Below are 6,607 nucleotides of genomic sequence, written 5' to 3'. Positions count from 1 at the left end.
CTGGCATGGAAAGAGAAGCGGTGCGTGTGGCCTGTGGAGCCTTTGCTTTGGGCAGGGGCAGCAACCAGGAGAAGAGATCGGATGAGAGGAGAGAACGGTGTCGGAGGAGAAAGTTTAGACGAAAGGAAGACAGAGGTGTGGGGGACGAGACATTATGAACGATGAGGAGAGGCAGAGAGGAGTAGAGGAAAGAATGAGGTAGGGAGCACGGGTCCARAGGGCAGAGAGCGTTTAATGAGATGSAAAATTGAGGAAGTCGTGGGGGCAGTAAGGGGAACAGGAGCGGAGGGAAAGGGGAGTGAGCGAGAGAGGCACTGGGCATAGGAAGCCTGAAGAAAATGGCAGGAAGAAATAAGCAGCCTGAAGGAGGAAAGGGACAAAGCCAAATTTGTTTGTGGGCATCCCTGTTCAGTGACTTGATCTGAGGGGCTGAAGGGATCATCCTGATTTGGTTTGGAAAGGGTATGACAAATGAGGCATCAGATACAGCGTACACAAAGAAGAGAAAACATTCTCACCCCAGAGGGGGCCTGGAACGTGACTGTTTGGTCTCTTCTGGTAGGTTGCACTCCGGTGTGGATTTCAGCTGGGAGAAGATCAACGAGCGGGTGCGGAGTCTCCTCACCTCAGCACAGGCCAAGCAGCGGCTTTCCTCTGTGAGTGTTAGTATGGCAGTTCAAGAGCCACTGGTGATGATGTGACAGTGTCTCCTAGTTCCAGCATGTCAGGATCGTGGCCCATCTGTCTACCAGTCTACCCTTGGCCCGTAAATGTGCCGGTTCAGTTTTGGGTAGCCAGTTACTTACCTCACAAGGTCTGGCCCAGTCTGGACTAAGGAGTGCTCCCTTGCCTCTGAGTGCCACAGACAAGAGGTCGGAAGGGAAGTTCTGGATTCCCACTYGCGAATGAGCACAGCGTGGCACCTGTGGCACTAGAAGGAAGGGGATGGAGCACATGAACACAATGTAGAGTGAAAAACAAAACAGTTTTTGGATTGCCACGCTGTAGTAAATTGGCAGGAGGAACTAACAACTGCAAAAGACTTCTGAAACGAGGAAGATAGCTACTGAAGCACAAAAGCTTTTTGGACTGATCCCGCTGTGGTTAACTTTGAATGGCATTTGGGACCTCAGAAATGAGCAACTCACCAGCTGTTTCTGCAGGAGCCCACTAGATACTGTTACTGACAAAAGAACTGCTGAATGATAGTAACTGCGCTCTTCTTGCTCTCTTTTTCCAGCCGAGGTAGTAATAGTTGGTCCGTCAAGACATTTCCTTTCCCTACAAACCATGTGTCTCTCTTGCCCCGTCTTCCCAAATGGCTACTACAGCACCCCTGCCGCTCCAGCATGGACGTACACAAGGCTTTTTCACTCTGCCGTTGATTTCAGAATCAGTGACAAATCCAAGCCTAAGATACTTACTTCACACGCAAGGGAAGGGCTATAAATCTGAATCACTGATGCTCCCTCCCTCTTCTGCCAAGGATGTGAATGGGAATGGCCCGCCTCAGGCAACAKCAGGGGCCTTTCTGACTGTAAAGCAGCCTGAACAAAACGACTGTAATAATTAGGAGTTAGAAGATAGGCGATCTTGCATGCGTCAGGCTTTCAGGATAAGGCCCTTCATTTCCCTGAGATAATTTGCAATTGTTTTGCTAATTGGTAGCATCTGCTCATGGCTTGGAATTATGCAGACATCTGCAGTCTCCCTTAGCCTTGCACTAACCTGAAGGAACCACCCTAGAGGAAAGAAAGAAGGGGAACATATGAAAGAGGATGAATTAGTCAGTGTTGCTAGCCCAGTGCGAGGTTCAGAAATGACATTAACGTTTCCTTTGACTTTCTAGGTCTGCAGACTGTTTATTTGCTACACCTGGCAATTGCCACATAGGCATGTGGCTCCCAGCTCCCTGCCTAGCTACAAGTGAAAGGGTTTGAAGAGATAGGGTTAGATGCTTCAACCCGAGGAAAGTTACACAGTCAAGAAACAGGCTCTCAAGTGATACTTCCCACAGCTTTTTGTTTCAGCACCTGGAGCGGCATTTCTTAATCTGTTTACCTCCTTAGGTAGAGCAGTGGGAAAACTCAATATCCAATCATAAGCTTGTTTAGCAAGAATTGGAGGCTGCGAGGAGGTGGAAAACTGCGCAACAGTTACTTCAGCCACAGCAGCAGGAATGCGTTTCCAGTAATACGCTGTGCTTACTGTCGTAGGCATTTAGCTTGCCTTCTCAACTGGAAGCCCTAGTTCTTCACTTAGCAACACTATGTGCCAATCCTCTTAAGAAAGTAAGAGTTTATTTTCACTCTCAACTATGAAACACAAGAGYGACAGCAACAAAAACTGCCAACCTGCTATTAGAAAAAGGTACCTGCGAAAGACAGAGAATAATTCTGCTTTGCACCAGGCGAAGCAGTTGTTTGTCTAATTGTTAGCAGTGATAGCAATTGCAGTTTTCTTATCTTCACCATGTATCTCACCTCAAACACCAAAGGTCAATGTTCTTGATGAAATCATACAGCTTTTTTTTTTTCCACCAGCACTGATCTTTTCTGATGAGGAAGTCCATTTTCCACATTCACCCTAAGCAGATTAATACTTTCTTTAGTTCTATCTACTTTAGTGGATTTTATGTAGGGATGAATTTGATCTTGAAAATTGCCCTGTCACATATGAAGAACACAGAGGAGTATTTTTCTAGGTTGTCCTCTGTCCTCTGACTCTCGGCTTCCCTTGGGAATGTTGATTTCAACTTACTTGAGTACCTAAAACACTTTTCTGATCATAAAAAGTTTGCAATAACAAAGAGTCCCATTGTTTTCAATGTAGCTCATTTATTAGTCTAGTTTATTGTATATTAGATATTTTTTGTCACAACCTTTAGATGGAGACAGAGTTCCAGTGAATGTCTTGTCTTTGGCATTACTTGCACTATCTGCTTAAATGAATTTTAATACTAAGGCATTCCAGCTGTTGAGAAGACTATAAGGGACAGAGCACAGTGTCTGTTGCCCTGAACAGATTTAACTCTTTTGGAAAGAAGTGAAAGGTTGACATTGGACTAGATACTTTTATTGGTTCTTCTCAGGCACTGAAGTTAACTTGAGGTGCTTTTTATAGGGAGCTACTAAGAATGAAATTGATGATGTCCTTGAAAGAAGGTCTGTCTCTTTAAGGAATTCCCGGCCTAATGACTCAGGGGAATGAAGCTATTGCTAAATAGTTATTATCAGAAAGGTAAGCAGCATAAATCTTTTTMTTTTGATATTCTGAATTTATTCCAGATCAAAGATTACAGAATCACAGAAGGGTTGAGGTTGGAAGGGACCTCTGGAGATCTTCTAGTCAAATACCCCCTGCTCAAGCAGGGTCACCTAGAGCACATTGCTCAGGATTGTGTCCAGACAGTTTTGGAATATCTCCAAGGACAGAGGCTCCTCAACCTCTCTGGGCAATTTTTTCCAGTGTTCTGTTACCCTCACAGTAAAGAARTTTTTCTTTATGTTTAGATGGACCTTCTAGTGTTTCAGTTGTGCCTGTTGCATCTCATCCTATTGCTGAGCACCCCTGAAAAGAGGCTGGCCCCATCCTCTTTCTTGGTTTCCTTTGAAAATCTCAGCCAGGAGCTTTAAAAACTCTTCAGTGGAAGATTCATAGTGAAACAGAACTAAAAATAAAACTGTAGAGTTCAGTATTGTAAAACATTATATGAGGAGTAACATTTCTTGTCAACAGCTTGACAAACTGTGAGCTAGTTGATAGTCTGTAGGAGCAGCATGTGTAGTATTTTATGTTCATAAAGTTATTCAAAGGCTGTATAATCCAATAGGAATGAACAACAGAATGGCTTACAGCCCCAGATTGCGTTACACTGATGAAAGGATCTAGGTTTCTTATTTTTAAAACACATCCTCGATGTATCTGACGATGGTAACATTTTAAAATATTCATCAAGTTCTGAGGAATATAAAAGGTCAAGACAGCTGACAGCTACTGGAGCATTCTTAAACTTTTTAGGAGGTGCCAGGTGGCTGCTGTCTCTGACTAAAATAGTCTTACCTTTTTATAATATGTTTCATTCCCGACCCCTTTAGGAACTCTGTTCATGAGTGGAAATGCAGCAGAAAATACTAGTGAGTTTTGGGCACTCTTCTAAGTGTGATATGGACTAATTTAGGAAGTCAGACAGTGAAAAGTGCAAAAAGAGGGCTGAGTTGGCCAGCTTTACCAAAGCTAAATGGCAGGAAGGAACAAGAGAGAGAGGAGTGTTATATTTTGTTTCATATAATAGTGCCCAGAAATTTCTATGTCCCAAGGTTTTTCACTACTATTCTCAGTTGCTCATATTATCTCTCTCTACCCCTTTGCAGCCCAGACAAATTGCAGGTGAAGGGAATTCCTCTTTTTTCTGCATCTGTGCCATAGGGCATACATCTAGTCTTTGTCTAATGGAGTTTTTTACTAGTTTGATTTCCACTACAATTCAAAAATAATGTAGTGACATCAGCAGAACTAATGGTCATATTTATGCAAAAGGAACCAGAGCATCTTGGAGGCTACAACTGTACGATCCCTGTTTTGTGTGAATATGAAACATCTAAAAGCTACTGGCTTTAAGGTCTGCTTTATCCTACCTGACTCAATGCTTTTCCACCAGCCATTATCTGTTGAGTTGCCCCTACAAGGCTCTGTGGTCCAAGGTACAAAGTGGATCTGCAGAAAGATAGTAAAGTCTTGACCATTTGCTTACACAATTGCTTAAGTGGTGTCCTGAATAGTGTGGTGATATGCGTAACATGCTTGCCACATGACCAATTCCTCACATGGTTTCTCTTGGAAACAAAGAGTCTGGACTGTGTTCTGAGCTGCTGGATCCTCTCTGCCTGGTCAGGTTGAGATGGCTGACATGAGGTAACACAGAGTATGAAGAAACAGTGAGCTATGTCATACGGTCCTCACTTATGCAAAACTCACTTAAAACTCAGTGGGAATGTCATTTTACTAAGGCCACAGGATTAGTTGTCTTCCGTTATTTTGTGACACAGTCTCTGGTAACTCTAAAAAAGCGCATCGAGATAATCTATGTTGGAGTCCTAAAACTTAATGAAAAAATATGTTTCTCAAAGGTTGTTCTTAAACAGTTTTCTCAGAGACCATAGCTCAGAAGTGTTGTTAATAAAGCACTCTTGCAGATACTCTGATTCTTGGGCAGTAAAGTTATTCTTGTTTCTGTAGGTGGGACGGCACAGTGACTCCTGGATACTGATCTGAAGAACACACTGAGACTGATGCCTCTATTCCAGCTGAGCAGTGATTTGGTTTCTTTGCTATTGTGTTATCTCTCTTTCTCAAAGCAAGACTTCTACTCTATCTGACACTGCATAAGAATGTCTGATTAAATGATTACCTGTGGGCTCAAATATAACTCTCACAGAGGTGTGAACTTACTAGCTTATTATTAATGCAAACGCAGGTCTTTGAGTCTTGTCTTTGGTCTCTACTTTCTCTAGGTTTGCACTTTTAGAATTACCACTAAAAATTTACAGTGCTGGAACTGATGATCTGAAAGGGTTATATTTCTCAATGTATGTTCATAAAAAAAGGCCCTTTACTTGCTTAATCACTTTCATGCATTTCTCCGCCTCCTTGAAAAAAGCTACCTGAAGTGGATCTTTAATACATATACTTCAAACAGCCCTTTAATAAAATATTTCGAATAATTGAGAAATATACAGGAATTTATTTTAAATGACTTAATAAAATCTTTTAGCTTTTAACTTAATTAAATGTAAAATTTTCTGGGAAAACACCAGTTATGCTGTCATATAAGAACAAAATTTCAGAGTAACAGGGGCTTGCCACAAAGAAAATATACACAAACATATGTCCTATGCAGACATCGGAAAGAAGTCCTTGAGCTTTGGAGGGGAAATTCATGCTGAAAGTGTAGAAAACAGTACTGGCTCTGCCAGGGTCTTGGTCTGGCAAAGTCTAGCTTTTTGCAGTGAGTGGTACCTGTTGATGTGGACCCACCAGCATGTCCTGCAAGAGCTGATGCCATGCTGAACCAGAGGACGGCTGTGAAACACCCAAGCTGCTGCTGGGCAGCTAACACCAGTCACAGAAGCTGGTGAGTGTGGTATTGCACTGGCATAGCTACAGTGTTTTCAAATCTCAGCTCAAATCTTCCTGCATGGTGGTGTTCTGGTTCAGATGAAAGTTTTCTAGATGAAGGAGCTTCCAAGCTGCTTCATGTAGACATTCTTCTTGGTTATGTGTCGTGTGAAAGGGAGCATTCCACATTATGTTTCTTTAAAAAGGCTGGGGAGCTTCACTGGAAAGAGCTGGTAGCCTAGGGCACAAGGGAAGACTTCTGGCAGGAGCAGAAAGCAGATCTCTGGGGTGACAGAAATAAACTTCCTGTGGACCTGGGATTGCTGCAATGCAGCCATTCAGTTGACGGAAATCAAGCAGGCAAGCAAGGACTTGTCATGGAAGGACAAAGTGTTCAAGGGGAGGGCTATTTATAAGTTATTTCATTTCCATTCTGTTCTACCTAGTCATTTTGAATTTTCCAAATCTGAAAAAATGAATGATCCTAGCT

The 6,607-nt window shown here is 42.6% G+C and overlaps 1 long non-coding RNA gene across 4 annotated transcripts; it reads left to right on the top strand.

The window, feature by feature from the left end:
- Window positions 1-299: 299 nt before the first annotated feature.
- LOC112963774 lies at window positions 300-5,731 on the top strand. Of its 4 annotated transcripts, none has more exons than XR_003252714.1 (4): window positions 300-656; window positions 1,850-2,370; window positions 3,124-3,240; window positions 5,239-5,731. It is a non-coding gene; the product is annotated as an uncharacterized LOC112963774 (long non-coding RNA). The 4 variants fall into 4 exon arrangements; XR_003252715.1 differs by lacking the exon at window positions 300-656 and adding an exon at window positions 668-1,245 and having other exon boundaries at window positions 2,070-2,370; XR_003252711.1 differs by lacking the exon at window positions 1,850-2,370 and having other exon boundaries at window positions 328-656.
- The last annotated feature ends 876 nt before the right edge of the window (window positions 5,732-6,607 follow it).

This window comes from Apteryx rowi, unplaced genomic scaffold (genome assembly GCF_003343035.1).
Source record: "Apteryx rowi isolate R43461 unplaced genomic scaffold, aptRow1 scaffold_1760, whole genome shotgun sequence".
NCBI lineage: Eukaryota > Metazoa > Chordata > Aves > Apterygiformes > Apterygidae > Apteryx > Apteryx rowi.
Note: the sequence above shows the minus strand (reverse complement) of the source record. Positions and strands in the feature narration are given on the sequence as shown.